General features: G+C 46.5%; 1 long non-coding RNA gene across 1 annotated transcript; it reads left to right on the top strand.

Moving 5' to 3' along the window:
- Positions 1-13,139: 13,139 nt before the first annotated feature.
- On the top strand, positions 13,140-18,328 carry LOC140260895 (uncharacterized). Its single transcript, XR_011905620.1, has 5 exons — positions 13,140-13,263; positions 13,496-13,614; positions 15,015-15,133; positions 16,438-16,546; positions 17,684-18,328. It is a non-coding gene; the product is annotated as an uncharacterized lncRNA (long non-coding RNA).
- The last annotated feature ends 3,796 nt before the right edge of the window (positions 18,329-22,124 follow it).

Raw genomic sequence — 22,124 nt, 5'->3', positions numbered from 1 at the left:
ATAAATAAGACTCGTTTGCTAATAAATAAGATTCCATTGCTAATAAAGAAGTATCCATTGCCTATAAATGAGACTCAATTACCAGTAAATAAGAGTCCATTGTTAATAAATAAGATTCCATTGCCAATAAATAAGACTATATTGCTAATAAATAATACTCCATTGCTAATTATACTCCTTTGTTACTAAGATTCCATTGCTAATTAATAATGCTGCGTAGCTAATAATAAGACTCCACTGCCCATAAATATAACTCCATATTCAATAAATAAGACTCCATATCCAGTAAATAAGACAACATTTCTAATAAATAAGACTCCATAGCTCATAAATAAGACTCCTTTGCTAATTAGAATCCATTGCCAATAAATAACACTTCACTGCTAATAAATAAGACTCCACTGCCAATGTCTGAGACTCCATTGCTAATACGTAAGACTCCATTGCCAATAAATAAGACTCCATAGCCAATAATTAAGACTCCATAGCCAATAAATAAGACTCCATAGCCAATAAATAAGACTCCATAGCCAATAATTAAGACTCCATAGCCAATAATTAAGACTCCATTGCCAATAAATAAGACTCCATTGCCAATAAATAAGACTCCATTGCCAATAAATAAGACTCCATTGCCAATAAAAAAGACTCCATAGCCAATAAAAAAGACTCCATAGCCAATAAAAAAGTCTGCATTGCTAATAATAAGGCTCCATTGCTAATTAGACTCCGTGGCCAATAAATAAGACCTCATTGCTAATAATTAAGACCCAATTGCCAATAAATGAAACTCCACTGCCAATATTAAAGACTCCATTGCTAATTAGACTCTACTGTCAATAAATAAGACTCCATTGCCAATAATGATACTATATTGCCAATTAATAAGACTCCATTGCTAATAAATAACACTCCATTTCTAATAAATAAGACACCATTGCCAATAATTAAGACTCCATTGCCAATTAATCGGACCCCATTGATAATACATAAGACTCCATTTCTAATAAATAAGACTCCACTGCCAATAAATAAGACTCTACTGCCAGTAACTAAGACTCCATTGACAATAAATAAAAGTCTGTTGCTAATTAATAAGACTCCATTGCTAATAAATGAAACACCATTGCTTATAACTAAGACTCCATTGCCAATAAGTAAGACTCCATTGACAATAAATAAGACTCCATTGCTAATTAGACTCCACTGCCAATTAATAAGACTCAATTGCTAATTTGCCTGCATTGGTAATAAATAAGACTCCTTTGCCAATAAATAAGAATCTATTGCCATTAAATAAGACTCCTTTGCCAATAAATAAGACTCCATGGCTAATAAATAAGACTCCATTGCCAATAAATAAGACTCCATTGCTAATCAGACTCCATTGCTAATCAATCAGCCTCCATCCATGTCACTCACTCAGTGCCTGCTTGTGTTCCCAGCCCTATTGCTGCAGGTAACAGCATTGTTCACAGTGTGGTACCTGCAGATGTGGGCAGCGCCTTCATTGCCGTGTCGTGTCCAACAGGTGCCAGCAGAGCCCCGAGAGATGCGCGGCTCCCGATGAGAACAGCGAGGAACAGAAACCTGCATTGCCTGGAACACCTCGGAACTCAACTTTGCTGAGCGGGAATTGCCTGCCCTGCAGGTAAGAGCAGCACACACTGACTGTGTTGGATCTGTTCCTTAGAGGGACTTGAGCTCATGAGCCAGAGCTCATTGCTGCACTGCAGTGCTGAATGCTGAGTGCAGTGCCCTTCTTGCTGCCCCCAATGGCAGCCATTGCCTTCTGCCCCACAACTACAGCCTATGCATTGTGCCCCCCAAGTACAGCCTAAGGATTGCACCCCCTAAGTGCCACCTTCCTCTTCTGCTGCCCAAGTCCAGCCATCCTCTTCTACCCCCAATTACAGCCTATGCATCGCGCCCCGCAACTACAGCCTATGCATCGAGCCCCCCAAGTACAGCCTATATGTCGCACCCCCTAATTGCTGCCATCCTCTTCTTCCCCCAAAGTACAGCCTAAGCGCTGAGACCCCTAATTGCTGCCATCCTGTTCTTCCCCCCAAGTACAGCCTAAGCGTTGCGCCCCCCAAGTGCTACCATCCTCTTCTGCCCCCCAAGTACAGCCTATGCGTTGAGACCCCTAAGTGCTGCCATTCTCTTCTGCCCCCCAAGTACAGCCTAAGCATCGCGCCCCGTAATTGCTGCCATCCTCTTCTGCCCCCCAAGTACAGCCTATGCATCGAGCCCCCCCAATTACAGCCTATGCATTGCGCCCCCCAAGTACAGCCTATGCATCGAGCCCCCCAAGTACAGCCTATGCATCGCGCCCCCTAATTGCTGCCATCCTCTTCTTCCCCCCAAGTACAGCCTAAGCGTTGAGACCCCTAAGTGCTGCCATCCTCTTCTGCACCCCAAGTACAGCCTATGCGTCGCACCTCCAAATGCTGCCATCTTTTTCTGCCCCCCAAGTACAGCCTATGCATTGCGCCCCCCAAGTGCCACCATCCTCTTCTGCCCCCCAAGTACAGCCTAAGCGCTGAGACCCCTAAGTGCAGCCATCCTCTTCTGCCCCCCAAGTACAGCCTAAGCGTCGCACCTCTAAAAGCCGCCATCCTCTTCTGCCCCCCAAGTACAGCCTAAGCGTCGCACCTCTAAAAGCCGCCATCCTCTTCTGCCCCCCAAGTACAGCCTAAGCTTCACACCTCTAAAAGCCGCCATCCTCTTCTGCCCCCCAAGTACAGCCTATGCATCGCGCCCCCCAAGTACAGCCTATGCATCGCGCCCCCCAATTACAGCCTATGCATCGCGCCCCGCAATTACAGCCTATGCATCGAGCCCCCCAAGTACAGCCTATACGTCGCGCCCCCTAATTGCTGCCACCCTCTTCTTCCCCCCAAGTACAGCCTAAGCGTTGAGACCCCTAATTGCTGCCATCCTGTTCTTCCCCCCAAGTACAGCCTAAGCGTTGAGACCCCTAATTGCTGCCATCCTGTTCTTCCCCCCAAGTACAGCCTAAGCGTCGCGCCCCCGAAGTGCCACCATCCTCTTTTGCCCCCCAATTACAGCCTATGCGTTGAGACCCCTAAGTGCTGCCATTCTCTTCTGCCCCCCAAGTACAGCCTATGCATCGTGCCCCCCAAGTACAGCCTATGCATTGCGCCCCCCAAGTACAGCCTAAGCATCGCGCCCCGCAATTACAGCCTATGCATCACACCCCCCAAGTACAGCCTAAGCATCGCGCCCCCTAATTGCTGCCACCCTCTTCTTCCCCCCAAGTACAGCCTAAGCGTTGAGACCCCTAATTGCTGCCATCCTGTTCTTCCCCCCAAGTACAGCCTAAGCGTTGAGACCCCTAATTGCTGCCATCCTCTTCTTCCCTCCAAGTACAGCCTAAGCGTTGAGACCCCTAAGTGCTGCCATCCTCTTCTGCCCCCCAAGTACAGCCTATGCATTGAGACCCCTAAGTGCTGCCATTCTCTTCTGCCCCCCAAGTACAGCCTATGCATTGCGCCCCCCAAGTACAGCCTAAGCATCGCGCCCCCCAAGTCCAGCCTATATGTTGCGCCCCATAAGTGCCGCCATCACATTCTGCCCCCAGGTCCATCCATCATATTCTGCCCCCCAAGTTTGTTTCTGTTCCCCCGTGGTTCCATTCAGTTCTTTATTGCTGCTGTTGCTCCTCCATTGCAGTTCTGCGTTGTGTCCCCCAGGTTGTTGCTCCCATTGCTGTTAATAGGGCTGCAAAGCAAAGGGAGATTCAGATTGCTGCTGTGAATGTCCTATATGATACCTATAAGGTTTAATGGGGCTTACGGAGTCTTATGGAATCCTATGGGGCCTATGTGGGGTATCTATGGGGTCTAATGTGGGCGTATGGGGTCTTATGATATCATTTGGGGCTTCTATGGGCTCTCTATGGGGTTTAATGGGGCCCTATAGGGTCTTAGGGGATCCTATGGGGCGTATATTAGGTCTCTATGGTGCTTAATGAGGACCTATGGGGTCTAACGGGGTCATATGGGGCATCTATGGGCTTTAATGAGGACCTCTGGGGTCTAAGGGGGTCCTATGGGGTTTATTGGGGATCCGTATGGGGGGTACATAGAGACTATGGGAATTGATGGGGTCTGTAAGGGGTGTAATGGGGAGTTATGGGGTATTAATGGGGTTTGATGTGTGTATATGTGTGTGTATATATATATATCCCTTATACCCCATATCCATCCTGTTGTTCCTATTGCAGTGCTGATGCCTTTATTAATCCTCCCTGCTTTCCATCCTCACATGCTGCACGTTGGATTCCTCCACTGAGTCCAGATTGTTGCCGCTCCGCATCCATGTGTGTCAGCTCAGCATCTGTGTGCACAATGAAACACCAGTCACCGATTGGCTGCAGGATCATCTTATTGCCTGCAGGACCCCATTGTGTGCGGTAGGATCATCTATCTCCATCATCATCACCTCCATCATAATAATAATGGCCAATTGCTAATTAATAATGCTCCGTCAAATACTAATTCTGCTTTAGAGCTAGTAAAGCTCCAGTGTTAATAATAAGACTCCATTGCCAATAAATAAGAGTCCATTCCCAATAAATAAGACTCCATTGCTAATTAGTATCCATTGCCAATAAATTAAACTCCATTGCTAATAACTAAGAGTCTATTTCCAATAAATAAGAATCCACTGCTAATTAGACTCCTTAGCTAATTACTATGACTCCATTGCCAATAAATAAGACTCCACTGCCAATAAATAAGACTCCATTGCAAAGGAAGACTATATTGCTAATAAATAAGACTCCATTGCTAATAAATAAGACTCCATTGACAATAAATAAGATTCAATTCCTAATCAATAAATCTCCATTGGTAATAATGAGATTCCATTGTGAATAAGTAAGGCTCCACTGCCAATTAATAAGTCTCCATTGCCAATAAATAGAACTCCAAGGCCAATAAATAAGAATCCATTGCTAATTAATAAGACTCCATTGCCAACAATTAAGACTCCATTGCCAATAATAATACTATATTGCCAGTGAAAATGACTCCATTGTGAATAATTAAGACACCATTCCCAATAATTAAGACCCTATGACCAATAAATAAGACTCCATTGCTAATTAAAAAAATACCATTGCTAATATCGAAGACTCCATTGCAAATAAATAACAATCCATTGCTAAAAAGACTCCATTCCTAATAATTAAGACACCATTGCCAATAAATAAGACTCCATTGCCAATAAATAAGAATCTATTGCCATTAAATAAGACTCCTTTGCCAATAAATAAGACTCCATGGCTAATAAATAAGACTCCATTGCCAATAAATAAGACTCCATTGCTAATCAGACTCCATTGCTAATCAATCAGCCTCCATCCATGTCACTCACTCAGTGCCTGCTTGTGTTCCCAGCCCTATTGCTGCAGGTAACAGCATTGTTCACAGTGTGGTACCTGCAGATGTGGGCAGCGCCTTCATTGCCGTGTCGTGTCCAACAGGTGCCAGCAGAGCCCCGAGAGATGCGCGGCTCCCGATGAGAACAGCGAGGAACAGAAACCTGCATTGCCTGGAACACCTCGGAACTCAACTTTGCTGAGCGGGAATTGCCTGCCCTGCAGGTAAGAGCAGCACACACTGACTGTGTTGGATCTGTTCCTTAGAGGGACTTGAGCTCATGAGCCAGAGCTCATTGCTGCACTGCAGTGCTGAATGCTGAGTGCAGTGCCCTTCTTGCTGCCCCCAATGGCAGCCATTGCCTTCTGCCCCACAACTACAGCCTATGCATTGTGCCCCCCAAGTACAGCCTAAGGATTGCACCCCCTAAGTGCCACCTTCCTCTTCTGCTGCCCAAGTCCAGCCATCCTCTTCTACCCCCAATTACAGCCTATGCATCGCGCCCCGCAACTACAGCCTATGCATCGAGCCCCCCAAGTACAGCCTATATGTCGCACCCCCTAATTGCTGCCATCCTCTTCTTCCCCCAAAGTACAGCCTAAGCGCTGAGACCCCTAATTGCTGCCATCCTGTTCTTCCCCCCAAGTACAGCCTAAGCGTTGCGCCCCCCAAGTGCTACCATCCTCTTCTGCCCCCCAAGTACAGCCTATGCGTTGAGACCCCTAAGTGCTGCCATTCTCTTCTGCCCCCCAAGTACAGCCTAAGCATCGCGCCCCGTAATTGCTGCCATCCTCTTCTGCCCCCCAAGTACAGCCTATGCATCGAGCCCCCCCAATTACAGCCTATGCATTGCGCCCCCCAAGTACAGCCTATGCATCGAGCCCCCCAAGTACAGCCTATGCATCGCGCCCCCTAATTGCTGCCATCCTCTTCTTCCCCCCAAGTACAGCCTAAGCGTTGAGACCCCTAAGTGCTGCCATCCTCTTCTGCACCCCAAGTACAGCCTATGCGTCGCACCTCCAAATGCTGCCATCTTTTTCTGCCCCCCAAGTACAGCCTATGCATTGCGCCCCCCAAGTGCCACCATCCTCTTCTGCCCCCCAAGTACAGCCTAAGCGCTGAGACCCCTAAGTGCAGCCATCCTCTTCTGCCCCCCAAGTACAGCCTAAGCGTCGCACCTCTAAAAGCCGCCATCCTCTTCTGCCCCCCAAGTACAGCCTAAGCGTCGCACCTCTAAAAGCCGCCATCCTCTTCTGCCCCCCAAGTACAGCCTAAGCTTCACACCTCTAAAAGCCGCCATCCTCTTCTGCCCCCCAAGTACAGCCTATGCATCGCGCCCCCCAAGTACAGCCTATGCATCGCGCCCCCCCAATTACAGCCTATGCATCGCGCCCCGCAATTACAGCCTATGCATCGAGCCCCCCAAGTACAGCCTATACGTCGCGCCCCCTAATTGCTGCCACCCTCTTCTTCCCCCCAAGTACAGCCTAAGCGTTGAGACCCCTAATTGCTGCCATCCTGTTCTTCCCCCCAAGTACAGCCTAAGCGTTGAGACCCCTAATTGCTGCCATCCTGTTCTTCCCCCCAAGTACAGCCTAAGCGTCGCGCCCCCGAAGTGCCACCATCCTCTTTTGCCCCCCCAATTACAGCCTATGCGTTGAGACCCCTAAGTGCTGCCATTCTCTTCTGCCCCCCAAGTACAGCCTATGCATCGTGCCCCCCAAGTACAGCCTATGCATTGCGCCCCCCCAAGTACAGCCTAAGCATCGCGCCCCGCAATTACAGCCTATGCATCACACCCCCCCAAGTACAGCCTAAGCATCGCGCCCCCTAATTGCTGCCATCCTATTCTGCCCCCCAAGTACAGCCTATGCGTTGAGACCCCTAATTGCTGCCATCCTCTTCTTCCCTCCAAGTACAGCCTAAGCGTTGAGACCCCTAAGTGCTTGCCATCCTCTTCTGCCCCCCAAGTACAGCCTATGCATTGAGACCCCTAAGTGCTGCCATTCTCTTCTGCCCCCCAAGTACAGCCTATGCCATTGCGCCCCCCCAAGTACAGCCTAAGCATCGCGCCCCCCCAAGTCCAGCCTATATGTTGCGCCCCATAAGTGCCGCCATCACATTCTGCCCCCCAGGTCCATCCATCATATTCTGCCCCCCAAGTTCGTTTCTGTTCCCCCGTGGTTCCATTCAGTTCTTTATTGCTGCTGTTGCTCCTCCATTGCAGTTCCTGCGTTGTGTCCCCCAGGTTGTTGCTCCCATTGCTGTTAATAGGGCTGCAAAGCAAAGAGGAGATTCAGATTGCTGCTGTGAATGTCCTATATGATACCTATAAGGTTTAATGGGGCTTACGGAGTCTTATGGAATCCTATGGGGCCTATGTGGGGTATCTATGGGGTCTAATGTGGGCGTATGGGGTCTTATGATATCATTTGGGGCTTCTATGGGCTCTCTATGGGGTTTAATGGGGGCCCCTATAGGGTCTTAGGGGATCCTATGGGGGCGTATATTAGGTCTCTATGGTGCTTAATGAGGACCTATGGGGTCTAACGGGGTCATATGGGGCATCTATGGGCTTTAATGAGGGACCTCTGGGGTCTAAGGGGGTCCTATGGGGTTTATTGGGGATCCGTATGGGGGGTACATAGAGACTATGGGAATTGATGGGGTCTGTAAGGGGTGTAATGGGGAGTTATGGGGTATTAATGGGGTTTGATGTGTGTATATGTGTGTGTATATATATATATCCCTTATACCCCATATCCATCCTGTTGTTCCTATTGCAGTGCTGATGCCTTTATTAATCCTCCCTGCTTTCCATCCTCACATGCTGCACGTTGGATTCCTCCACTGAGTCCAGATTGTTGCCGCTCCGCATCCATGTGTGTCAGCTCAGCATCTGTGTGCACAATGAAACACCAGTCACCGATTGGCTGCAGGATCATCTTATTGCCTGCAGGACCCCATTGTGTGCGGTAGGATCATCTATCTCCATCATCATCACCTCCATCATAATAATAATGGCCAATTGCTAATTAATAATGCTCCGTCAAATACTAATTCTGCTTTAGAGCTAGTAAAGCTCCAGTGTTAATAATAAGACTCCATTGCCAATAAATAAGAGTCCATTCCCAATAAATAAGACTCCATTGCTAATTAGTATCCATTGCCAATAAATTAAACTCCATTGCTAATAACTAAGAGTCTATTTCCAATAAATAAGAATCCACTGCTAATTAGACTCCTTAGCTAATTACTATGACTCCATTGCCAATAAATAAGACTCCACTGCCAATAAATAAGACTCCATTGCAAAGGAAGACTATATTGCTAATAAATAAGACTCCATTGCTAATAAATAAGACTCCATTGACAATAAATAAGATTCAATTCCTAATCAATAAATCTCCATTGGTAATAATGAGATTCCATTGTGAATAAGTAAGGCTCCACTGCCAATTAATAAGTCTCCATTGCCAATAAATAGAACTCCAAGGCCAATAAATAAGAATCCATTGCTAATTAATAAGACTCCATTGCCAACAATTAAGACTCCATTGCCAATAATAATACTATATTGCCAGTGAAAATGACTCCATTGTGAATAATTAAGACACCATTCCCAATAATTAAGACCCTATGACCAATAAATAAGACTCCATTGCTAATTAAAAAAATACCATTGCTAATATCGAAGACTCCATTGCAAATAAATAACAATCCATTGCTAAAAAGACTCCATTCCTAATAATTAAGACACCATTGCCAATAAATAAGACTCCATTGCCAATAAATAAGAATCTATTGCCATTAAATAAGACTCCTTTGCCAATAAATAAGACTCCATGGCTAATAAATAAGACTCCATTGCCAATAAATAAGACTCCATTGCTAATCAGACTCCATTGCTAATCAATCAGCCTCCATCCATGTCACTCACTCAGTGCCTGCTTGTGTTCCCAGCCCTATTGCTGCAGGTAACAGCATTGTTCACAGTGTGGTACCTGCAGATGTGGGCAGCGCCTTCATTGCCGTGTCGTGTCCAACAGGTGCCAGCAGAGCCCCGAGAGATGCGCGGCTCCCGATGAGAACAGCGAGGAACAGAAACCTGCATTGCCTGGAACGCCTCGGAACTCAACTTTGCTGAGCGGGAATTGCCTGCCCTGCAGGTAAGAGCAGCACACACTGACTGTGTTGGATCTGTTCCTTAGTGGGACTTGAGCTCATGAGCCAGAGCTCATTGCTGCACTGCAGTGCTGAATGCTGAGTGCAGTGCCCTTCTTGCTGCCCCCAATGGCAGCCATTGCCTTCTGCCCCCCAACTACAGCCTATGCATTGTGCCCCCCAAGTACAGCCTAAGGATTGCACCCCCTAAGTGCCACCTTCCTCTTCTGCTGCCCAAGTCCAGCCATCCTCTTCTGGACCCCAAGTACAGCCTATGCGTTGAGACCCCTAAGTGCTGCCATCCTCTTCTGCCCCCCAAGTACAGCCTATGCATCACGCCCCCCAATTACAGCCTATGCATTGCGCCCCCCTAGTACAGCCTATGCATCGAGCCCCCCAAGTACAGCCTATACGTTGCGCCCCCTAATTGCTGCCATCCTCTTCTTCCCCCCAAGTACAGCCTAAGTGTTGAAACCCCTAATTGCTGCCATCCTCTTCTGTCCCCCCAACTACAGCCTATACGTTGTGCCCCATAGTTGCTGCCATCCTCTTCTTCCCCCCAAGTACAGCCTATGCGTTGAAACCCCATAAGTGCTGCCATCCTCTTCTGTCCCCCAAGTACAGCCTATGGGTTGAGACCCCTAATTGCTGCCATCCTCTTCTTCCCCCCAAATACAGCCTAAGCGTCGCGCCCCCCAAGTGCCACCATCTTCTTTTGCCCCCCAAGTACAGCCTATGTGTTTAGACCCCTAAGTGCTGCCAGTCTCTTCTGCCCCCCAAGTACAGCCTATGCATTGCGCCCCCCAAGTACAGCCTAAGAATCGCTCCCTGTAATTGCTGCCATCCTCTTCTGCCCCCCAAGTACAGCCTATGCATCGAGCCCCCCAAGTACAGCCTATGTATCGCACCCCCCAAGTACAGCCTATGCATTGAGACCCCTAAGTGCTGCCATTCTCTTCTGCCCCCCAAGTACAGCCTATGCATTGCACCCCCCAAGTACAGCCTATGCATCACACCCCCCAAGTACAGCCTATGCATCGAACCCCCAAGTACAGCCTACGCGTCGCGCCCCCCAAGTACAACCATCTCTTCTTCCCCCCAAGTACAGCCTATGCGTTGAGACCTGTAATTGCTGCCATCCTCTTCTTCCCCCCAAGTACAGCCTATGCGTCGAGACCCCTAATTGCTGCCATCCTCTTCTTCCCTCCAAGTACAGCCTAAGCGTTGCACCCCCCAAGTGCCACCATCCTCTTTTGCCCCCCAAGTACAGCCTATGCGTTGAGACCCCTAAGTGCTGCCATTCTCTTCTGCCCCCCAAGTACAGCCTATGCATTGTGCCCCCCAAGTACAGCCTATGCATCGAGCCCCCAAGTACAGCCTAATCATCGCGCCCCCCAAGTCCAGCCTATATGTTGTGCCCCATAAGTGCCGCTATCACATTCTGCCCCCATGTCCAGCCATCATATTCTGCCCCCCAAGTTCGTTTCTGTTCCCCCGTGGTTCCATTCAGTTCTTTATTGCTGCTGTTGCTCCTCCATTGCAGATCTGCGTTGTGTCCACCAGGTTGTTGCTCTCATTGCTGTTAATAGGGCTGCAAAGCAAAGGGAGATTCAGATTGCTGCTGTGAATGTCCTATATGGTCTCTATAAGGTTCAATGAGGCTTATGGAGTCTTATGGGTCTATGTGGGGTATCTATGGGGTCTAATGTGGGCATATGGGGTCTTATGATATCATTTGGGGCTTCTCTGGGCTCTCTATGGGGTTTAATGGGGCCCTATGGGGTCTTAGGGGATCCTATGGGGTTTATGAACGTTCTTTCCGCATTCATTGCCATTCACTGTCCAATCATTTTCTGCGTGTCACTCTGTCACAGTTCCCTGCTGCTCCTTGTCCAATCGTTCTTTGTGTTTCAGTCTGTACCCATTCCCTGCCCCTCACTGTCCAACCATTTTCCGTGTCTCATTCTCTCCCCATTCAGTGCCACTCATTGTCCAGTCGTTCTGTCTCATTCTCTCCCCGTTCATTCCACTCAGTGTCCAACCATTCTGTCTGTCCATCCCTGGGCACCCCTCACTGCCCAGCATTTTCTATCAGCGCTCTGCCCACAAATGTCGTAGCTCTCTGCCTCTCATTGTGTACTAATTAGCTGCCTCTTGTTGTAATGACTGTCTGCCTCTTATTCTGGCATCCCTGGTTGCTTCTCGTTGTGTTACCGTTCTTTCCTCTCCTTGTCCAACCATTCCTTGCCACCAGGTACAGTTCTTCTCCCTCACTCATTCTAGCAATTCTCTGCCTCATTTCTCTTCTATTTTGCTGCCTCTCATTGTCATCATTCTCTGCCTCTGACCGTAATCATTCCCTTGTTCTAATTCTCTACTAACTCTGTACCCGATTCCCCCTCCATGAGCTCTCAGCATTGCCACACAGCGTCCCTTACAGCGTCAATCCAGCACGGCTCCTTGCTGTGTAACACCAACGATGCCTCCAGATCTACACACAGCTTCAGTGCCAAACATCAGCTCAGTGTCTCGTCCCAGTGACAGCTCCAACTTCCCATGCCTGCTATTTATCTACAGCATCAGCACAGCATTACGGCCCTATGGCGGCCCTATCAGCCTTACGGGTCACTTCAGGAACATCAGTCCTCCGGGTCAGTCCAGCAAAGTTCCCCCTTCAGTCCTTGCTGGCCTTCCAACACTAAGTCAACATCACTCCACCGTCTCACTCTCCCTCATTGCCCCACAGTGTCACTCACTCCCATCAACTCTCACATTGTCTCTGCCCCACATTCTCACCCCACACCATCAGTGCAGTCTCAGAGCAAGGCCTTACCTGCTGTAGTGCAGTAATAGAACAGGCAATGCAGCAGCACTGGCAGAGAAGCGCAGTCCAGGAGCACAGCACGGCAGGTAATGGTCACACACAGCAGCTACGAAGGCAGAACAGAGAAGAGGAGCTCCTCAATGTGGGCAGAGCTTCCGGCAGAAGGAGCTGCAACAAAAACATTCTCCCTTCCACTGGCAGCCCTTATATGAGGATTGAGAGGGGGCGGAGCCAGGGTCCGCCCTGCAGCCAATCAGGTGCATTGCCTGCAGCTGTGCTCTGCTGCCATGTCTGCCCCCAATCATGGCTTCCTGCATGACTCAGCATTTCTATTGCAGCACCCCAACGTCCCCCCCGGCATCGCCCCCCGCATCACCCCCTGCATCACCCGCATGTCACCCCCCTGACGGAATCCATGTGCTGTCGTTTCTCATCTACTGACGCACCCCCCTTTCTTTACAGGTAGATGTGATTGTTGGCTGGTTATGACTTTAGTATTGTCTATAGTATTGTCTAGTATTGTCTATAGTATTGTCTATACTATAGTATATGTCTTTAGTATTGATTGCAGCTGTTACGTAACAGCCTGATTGTTTACCTGCTGGGGGGCGTGGGCAGCCAGTGAGCACAGGTGGGAGCAGTTCAGGGCTGGAAGCTGATTGGGCCCAGCCTGGCTCCACCCCCCTCCTTGAGCCACATTTAAGGGCTGTGCAGGGCAGGGGGCAGCATCAGCTCCTTGCGGTGCCTCCAAGAGAGCATTCCAATGAGTGTTTGCTCTTTCTTGCTGGATGCCGTATGGGCCTTGTCTCTGCTTGGAGAGCCTTTCCTTTGGGCTGCACAGTGAGTGTTGGGCTTTGCAGTGCGGTAAGAAATTCCTTCTTTATTACTGGGTTTTAGATTTCCACTTTTTTGGGGCTCTTGGCTGCGTTTAAGGATGGGTAGAAGGAGCAGCATTTGTGCTTGAGTCCGCTTCCTTTGGAGAGCGGGGTGGGAATTTGTGTGTTCCCAGCCCTATTGCTGCAGGTAAGCAGCATTATTCACAGTGTGGTACCTGCAGATGTGGGTAGTGTCTTCATTGCTGTGTCGTGTCCAACAGGTGCCAGCAGAGCCCCGAGAGATGTGCGGCTCCCGATGAGAACAGCGAGGAACAGAAACCTGCATTGCCTGGAACCCCGCAGAACCAGCTTTGCTGAGCGGTAACTCTCAGCCCAGCAGGTAAGAGCAGCACACACTGACTGTGTTGGATCTGTTCCTTATTGTGATTCGAGGTAATGTTTCAGAGCTCATTTCTGTGCTTCAGTGCCCTATGGGCTGTCTGCTCTTGTCCTTCTTCATTCTCTTTGCCCCTGTTTTCTGTCACTGCCCAGGCATTTCCTGCAGTGTTCTCTTTGCTTTCAGTTTTGGTGTTCTGTTCAGCATTCTATTGGGTTTGTTTTCTGTTTTGGTGTTCCCTCCTGTTTTCTTTCGGGCCTTCCCTCCCATATTGGAGTGTCTTGCAGCTTTCTTTGGTGCCTTACATCCCATTATATTGTTCACTGCAGCGTTCTCATGGGCAATGCCCTCCATCTCAGTGTTTCTTGCAGTGCCCTTTTGGGCCTTGTCCCCACGTTTATGCTTCTTGCAGTGCCCTTTTGGGCCTTGTCCCCACGTTTATGGTTCTTGCAGTGCCCTTTTGGGCCTTGTCCCCATGTTTATGCTTCTTGCAGCACCCTTTTGGGCCTTGTGCTCTGTTTTAGTGTTCTTTGCAGTGCCCTTTTGGGCCTTGTGCTCTGTTTTAGTGTTCTTTGCAGTGCCCTTTTGGGCCTTGTGCTCTGTTTTAGTGTTCTTTGCAGTGCCCTTTTGGGCCTTGTGCTCTGTTTTAGTGTTCTTTGCAGTGCCCTTTTGGGCCTTGTGCTCTGTTTTAGTGTTCTTTGCAGTGCCCTTTTGGGCCTTGTCCCCGCATTTATGCTTCTTGCAGTGCCCTTTTGGGCCTTGCCTCCTATCTTGATGATCCCTGTAGTGCCCTTTTGGGCCTTGCATTCCATCTTGATGTTCCCTGCAATGTTCTCTTGAGCCGTGCCCCCCTGTTTAGTGTTCCTGCAGTGTTCTTTTGGTGTTTCCATTTGGCCTCCTGCGCTGCCTTCCCTTTGGCCTCTGTTCTTGGTGTTTCATACCACGCTCTCTTTGCCCTGCCTTTCCCTTGTGCTTTCCCTTGGCTGTTCTCTTGTTTTTGCCCTTGTGTTACTGTTGGCTGCTTGCTTTGCTTTTCTTTTTTGGGGCTTTCTGTGGGCGTTCTGCTTCAATTTGCCTTTGGCTCTCTGGGATTTGTTGGGAGGCAGCGTTCATGTTAATGTTGACCTGAAGCTGCACCTTAGTGGGAGCTCTAGTGATAATTGCATTTGTCTGCAGAGTATCTGTAAGTAGAACCCTTTGTTTTTGTTTAAGTAACCTTAATTCTAATCCTAGTGCAAAATACCACTTGTAAAGTAACTGCACTTTTAACCTTAGAAATAGCATTACTTCTATCCCTAATGGCATTAATTCTACTGCTCCCTTCCATCACAGTTAGTGTAATGTTCACAGTGTGGTACCTGCAGATGTGGGCAGCGCCTTCATTGCCTTATTGTGTCCAACAGGTGCCAGCAGAGCCCCGAGAGATGCGCGGCTCCCGATGAGAACAGCGAGGAATAGAAACCTGCATTGCCTGGAACTCTGCAGAACCAGCTTTGCTGAGCGGTAACTCTCAGCCCAGCAGGTAAGAGCAGCACACACTGACTGTGTTTTATCTGTTCCTTATTGTGACTTAAGGTAGAGTTCCAGAGCTTATTTTTGCACTTTTGGGTGTCTTATGAGCTGTGTGCTTTTCTCCTTTTGCCTTTTTTCTTGCCTTTGCTCTTTGCTGTTGTTTTGGGTTTTGATGCCGTGTTTTTCTTTGCTCTCACTTTTGCTGTTCTGTTCAGCATTCTATGGGCTTTGGTGTTCTTTTTGGTGCTCACCGCAGCATTCCCTTCAGCCTTTCATATTGGAGTTCCAAGTAATTTCCTCTGCTGCTTTGCCCTCCATCTTGATGATCTTTGCAATGTTCTCTCGGGCCATGCCTTGCATTTCAATGTTCCCTTCAGTGCCCTTTTGGACCTTGCCCCCACGTTAATGTTCCTTGCAGTGCCCTTTTGGGCCTCACCATCCGTGTTGATGTTCCCTGAGCTGTTCTCTTGGACCTCGCCTTCCATGTCAGCGTTCATTGCAGCATTGTCTTGGCCCTTGCCCTCCATCTTGATGTTCCCTGCAGCGTTCTTTTGGACTTTGCCATCCATCTTGATGTTCCTTGCAGCATTTTCTTGATGTTCCCCGCAGCGTTCTTTTGGACTTTGCCATCCATCTTGATGTTCCCTGCAGCGCCCTTTTGGGCCTCACCCTTTGTTTTGCAGTTTTCTGCAGCGTTCCTTAGGGCTTTGCCCTCTGTTTTAGCGTTCCCTTTGTTCTTGTCTTGGCCTCCTATGCTGCCTTTCCTTTGGCCTTTGTTTTTTCTATGACCTACCACACTCTCTTTGCCCTTGCTTTTGCTTTGGCTTTCCCTTGCCTTTTCTCTTGTTTTTGCTTTACTGTTGGCTGCTTGCTCTGTTTTGCTTTTTTGGGGTTTTTTTTGTCTGCTTTCTGCTTGAATTTGCCTTTGTCTCTCTGGGATTTCCTGGCTTACAGCGTTCATGTTAATTTTTATCCGTTTCCCTATTTTAATGGGGGCTCTAGTGGTAATTATAGTAACCTGTAGCGTTTCTGTAAATATAATTGTTAACACAATATTAAAGATGTCTCTTAAGCTAAACGTAGCCATAAAAATTGATGCCTTGTGTTGCATGTGAATGTTACTTTCATTGTAATCATAGTGTGGAATAAAATTGTTGAACTTAGTGCAAATTTAAACATATAAATAGCATTAATTGTATCCCTAATGGCGTTAATTGTATCCCTAATGGCGTTAATTGTATCCCTAATGGCGTTAATTGTATCCCTAATGGCGTTAATTGTATCCCTAATGGCGTTAATTGTATCCCTAATTAGAGCCCTGAGAGATGTGCAGCTCCTGATGAGAACAGCGAGGAATAGAAACCTGCTTTGTCCGGAACACTGCAGAACCAGCTTTGCTGAGTGGTAACTATCAGCGCAGCAGGTAAGGGCAGCACACACTGCCTGTTTTTTATCTGTTCCATATTGTGACTTAAGGTAGAGTTTCAGAGCTTATTTCTGCACTTCGAGGTGTTTTATGGTCTGTCTGTTTTTGTAGTGCTGTGTTGTCTTTGTGTTTGATCTGTGCTGTTTCCCAGCTGTTTCTTGCAGTGTTGTCCTTGCCCTCCATTTTGCCATTGCCCACATCATTTTCTTGTGCCTTGCCTTCCATTTTGGCATTGTTTGCATCATTTTCTTGTGCTTTGCCCTTCATTTTGGCATTGCCTGCATCGTTTTCTTGCGCTCTATTTCGGCGTTCGTGGCATCATTCTCTCGGGCATTTGCCCTGCATTTTAGCGTTTCCGCGTCGTGCTCTTTGCCTCGCCCTCCATTTTAGCGTTCTCTTCATCATTCTTTTGGGCCTCGCCCTCCATTTTGGCGTTCCTTGCATCATTCTGTAGGGCCTTGCCATGCCTTTTGGCATTCATTAAGTCGTTCTCTTGGGCTTTGCCCTCTTTTTCAGCGTTCACTGCATCATTTTGTAGGGCCTTGTTCTGCATTTTGGCATTTTTTGCATCGTTCTCTTGGGTGCAGGTCTCCATTTTGGAGTTGCCTGCATCATTTTGTAGGGCCTTGTCCTTCATTTTGGCATTTGCTGCCTTGTTCTCTCTTCCTTTTAGCTCCTTTTTGGAGTTTCATGCAGCCTTTTTTGGGCTTTGCCCCCTGTGTTACCCTTCCTTGCTTTGTTCAGTTTGGTCTCTGTTTCAGTGTTGTCTGCAGCCTTGTCTCAGGTCTGATCTGTGCGTCAGCTTCCCCTTGGGTTTTGTGCACGCCTTTTTCTCATGTTTGCCTTTGGTGTTGTCTTCTCTTGGGCTTTTGCCTTTTATTTTGTCTTTGCTTTTTGTTTTGCTAATTGTGAATATAAGGGTAATAAACGTGACCTTTATACATTCGCCCCAACCCTAATTTGTTAGCCTGATACGTGGTGTTAATTGTTATTGTCACTGTACAGATATTGGTTTTAAATGTAGAGATTAACTCTGAATCTACTTTGCAATGTGGCTCTAAATCTTAATGTATTGCTAATAGTTTGTTCCATTGGCTTCAGCCCACGATCTAACTTTGCCATTTTCTTCCTTAGGGCCCTTCTGTTCCCCAGCTGTCGGGTGCTTCCTTGTGACGCAGCACTCCATGCTGCGATGTTGGCGTTTAATAAAGTTTTTGGAGGCCAGATGAGCCATTACGATACTACATCAGCTGCACACAGTAGGATTTACAGTCCTATTTTAGCTTTACACAGACTTAACCTAATTAGTTTTAGCTTAGCAATCAATTCACTTCACCCATATTGGCTTTAGGTTTGCATTCAATTCACTTTACTACAATTGGCTTTAGCTTTGCATTCAATTCAGTTCACCCACATTGGCTTTAGCTTTGCATTCAATCACTTTAATTTAATCTAATTAGTTTTATGTTAGGAATCAATTCACTTTACCCACATTAGGTTTTGCTTTGTAGTCACGTAACTACAAGTAAATTGGCTTTTTGCTTTGCAATCTGTTAACCTTATAGTAATTGCTTGTAGTTTTGCAATTATTTAACTTTAACCAAATTGGCTTTAGCTTTGCAATCATTCAATGTTTAATAAAATTGCTTTTAGCTTTGCAATCATTTAATCTAAAACTAATTGGTTTTAACTTTGCAATTATTTAACCTTAATCAAATTGGCTTTAGCTTTGTAATCATTTAACCTTAATCAAATTGGCTTTAGCTTTGTTATCATTTAACCTTAATCAAATTGGCTTTAGCTTTGTTATCATTTAATCTTAAACTAACTGGCTTTAAATGACTCCAAAGCTAATCTTAAACTTATTGGCTTTAGCTTTGCTGTCATTCAATCTTAAACTAATTGGCTTTAGCTTTACAGTTATTTAACTTTAACCAAATTGGCTTCAGCTTTGCAATCATTTAATCTAAAACTAATTGGCTTTAAATGACTCCAAAGCTAATCTTAAACTAATTGGCTTTAGCTTTGCTGTCATTCAATCTTAAACTAATTGGCTTTAATTTTGATATCAAATTAATTCAACCAAATTGGCTTTTTCCAAATTATATCAGCCAAATTGGCTTTAAATTGGTCTTGCTTCCGGGGCTGGGCGAGCCCATTTGTTTGTTAGTTAGGGCGGACCCAGCCCCGGAACCAACGCCCACGGCCTGGAGGAGCCAAGTTGCTTCCCGGCCACTTTGAGACTTGTGCCCATTTGCGGCCACTCTGAGACTTGCGCTGGTTTTAGCGCTGTGCAGTGATTTTGACTCAGCCACATTGGCTTTAGCTTTGCAATCAATTAACCTCAATCCAATTGGCTTTAGCTTTGCAATCAAATTAATTCAACCAAATTGGCTTTAATTTTGTTATCAAATTAATTCAACCAAATTGGCTTTTTCCAAATTATATCAGCCAAATTGGCTTTAAATTGGTCTTGCTTCCGGGGCTGGGCGAGCCCATTTGTTTGTTAGTTAGGGCGGACCCAGCCCCGGAACCAACGCCCACGGCCTGGAGGAGCCTAGTTGCTTCCCGGCCACTTTGAGACTTGTGTCCATTTGCGGCCACTCTGAGACTTGCGCTGGTTTTAGCGCTGTGCAGTGATTTTGACTGAGCCACATTGGCTTCAGCTTTGTTGTCCATTCATCTCAAACCAATTGGCTTTAGCTTTGCAATCAATTTAATTCAACCAAATTGGCTTTAATTTTGATATCAAATTAATTCAACTAAATTGGCTTTAGCTTTCCAAATTATATCAGCCAAATTGGCTTTAAATTGGTCTTGCTTCCGGGGCTGGGCGAGCCCATTTGTTTGTTAGTTAGGGCGGACCCAGCCCCGGAACCAACGCCCACGGCCTGGAGGAGCCTAGTTGCTTCCCGGCCACTTTGAGACTCGTGTACATTTGCGGCCACTCTGAGACTTGCGCCCCCTTGCGGCCAGTCTGATACTTGCGCTGGTTTTAGCGCTGTGCAGTGATTTTGACTCAGCCACATTGGCTTTAGCTTTGCAATCAATTTAATTCAATCAAATTGGCTTTAGCTTTGCAATCAATTCAATTCAACCAAATTGGCTTTAGCTTTCCAAATTATATCAGCCAAATTGGCTTTAAATTGGTCTTGCTTCCGGGGCTGGGCGAGCCCATTTGTTTGTTAGTTAGGGCGGACCCAGCCCCGGAACCAACGCCCACGGCCTGGAGGAGCCTAGTTGCTTCCCGGCCACTTTGAGACTCGTGCCCATTTGCGGCCACTCTGAGACTTGCGCTGGTTTTAGCGCCGTGTAGCGATTTTGACTGAGCCACATTGGTTTCAGCTTTGTTGTCCATTCATCTCAAACCAATTGGCTTTAGCTTTGCAATCAATTTAATTCAATCAAATTGGCTTTAGCTTTGCAATCAATTTAATTCAACCAAATTGGCTTTAGCTTTGCAATCAATTTAATTCAACCTAATTGGCTTTAACTTTGATATCAAATTAATTCAACCAAATTGGCTTTAGCTTTCCAAATTATATCAGCCAAATTGGCTTTAAATTGGTCTTGCTTCCGGGGCTGGGCGAGCCCATTTGTTTGTTAGTTAGGGCGGACCCAGCCCCGGAACCAACGCCCACGGCCTGGAGGAGCCTAGTTGCTTCCCGGCCACTTTGAGACTCGTGCCCATTTGCGGCCACTCTGAGACTTGCGCTGGTTTTAGCGCCGTGTAGCGATTTTGACTGAGCCACATTGGTTTCAGCTTTGTTGTCCATTCATCTCAAACCAATTGGCTTTAGCTTTGCAATCAATTTAATTCAATCAAATTGGCTTTAGCTTTGCAATCAATTTAATTCAACCAAATTGGCTTTAGCTTTGCAATCAATTTAATTCAACCTAATTGGCTTTAACTTTGATATCAAATTAATTCAACCAAATTGGCTTTAGCTTTCCAAATTATATCAGCCAAATTGGCTTTAAATTGGTCTTGCTTCCGGGGCTGGGCGAGCCCATTTGTTTGTTAGTTAGGGCGGACCCAGCCCCGGAACCAACGCCCACGGCCTGGAGGAGCCTAGTTGCTTCCCCGGCCACTTTGAGACTCGTGCCCATTTGCGGCCACTCTGAGACTTGCGCCCCCTTGCGGCCATTATGAGTGTTGCGCTGGTTTTAGCGCTGTGCAGTGATTTTGATTCAATCAAATTGGCTTTTGGTTTGAAATCAATTAACCTCAATCAAATTGGCTTTGATAAAAAATTAATTTAATTCAACCAAATTGGCTTTAGCTTTTCAAAATTATATCAGCCAAATTGACTTAAAATTGGTCTTGCTTCCGGGGCTGGGCGAGCCCATTTGTTTGTTAGTTAGGGCGGACCCAGCCCCGGAACCAACGCCCACGGCCTGGAGGAGCCCAGTTGCTTCCCGGCCACTTTGAGACTCGTGCCCATTTGCGGCCACTCTGAGACTCGTGTCCATTTGCGGCCACTCTGAGACTTGCGCCCCCTTGCGGCCATTATGAGAGTTACGCTGGTTTCAGCGTTGTGCTGTTATTTTTGTATCAACCAAATTGTGTGTAGCTTTGCTTTGCTTACAGCTGTACTCCATGCACTGTATGGAATATGTGGATGCCCCACCTGTAAACTGCGCTGTGCAACGTACCAACATGAGGATGCTGCGCCTGTGAACCGGGTCGGTCACTGTACTGTATATATGGATGTTGTGATTGTGAATTCCATTGTGCCGTGTACTGAATATGTAGATGCTGCGTCTGAGCTGTGTCGGTCACTGTACTGTATATATGGATGTTGTGATTGTAAGCTGTGTTGTGCCATGTATTAAATATCTGTATGCACACCGTGCTTGTCAACACGCAGTTGTTGCTGTACTGCGATTGTACGGTTGTATGAGCTGCGTCTTGTGGAAATAGAGCTGTAATGAACAGACATTAAAACCAATAAACAAACATTGCACTGTGTGCTGTGTCTTGCATTGTCACCACCGAATATTGGAGCACGCTCTAAGGTAGGTGTGACAGGTAAGTGTGTGGGATGCTAGAATTAGAAGGGCTGTAAGCAAAGTAGATCAGGTTGTTGTTGAGTTCAGGTTGTAATTAGAAGTTGTTAGTGAACTTAGACTGCTGTTAGTGTATTTGGTCAGGTAGTGAGTGCAGTCAGTGTGTTGGCAGAGTCGGTAAGGCTCTTATATATTTAGGGTTATACTTATATATTTAGGGTTATACTTATATATTTAGGGTTATACTTATATATTTAGGGTTATACTTATATATTTAGGGTTATACTTATATATTTAGGGTTATACTTATATATTTAGGGTTATACTTATATATTTAGGGTTATACTTATATATTTAGGGTTATACTTATATATTTAGGGTTATACTTATATATTTAGGGTTATACTTATATATTTAGGGTTATACTTATATATTTAGGGTTATACTTATATATTTAGGGTTATACTTATATATTTAGGGTTATACTTATATATTTAGGGTTATACTTATATATTTAGGGTTATACTTATATATTTAGGGTTATACTTATATATTTAGGGTTATA

The sequence above is a fragment of the Excalfactoria chinensis genome, chromosome 19, assembly GCF_039878825.1.
Source record: "Excalfactoria chinensis isolate bCotChi1 chromosome 19, bCotChi1.hap2, whole genome shotgun sequence".
Classification (NCBI taxonomy): domain Eukaryota; kingdom Metazoa; phylum Chordata; class Aves; order Galliformes; family Phasianidae; genus Excalfactoria; species Excalfactoria chinensis.
Note: the sequence above shows the minus strand (reverse complement) of the source record. Positions and strands in the feature narration are given on the sequence as shown.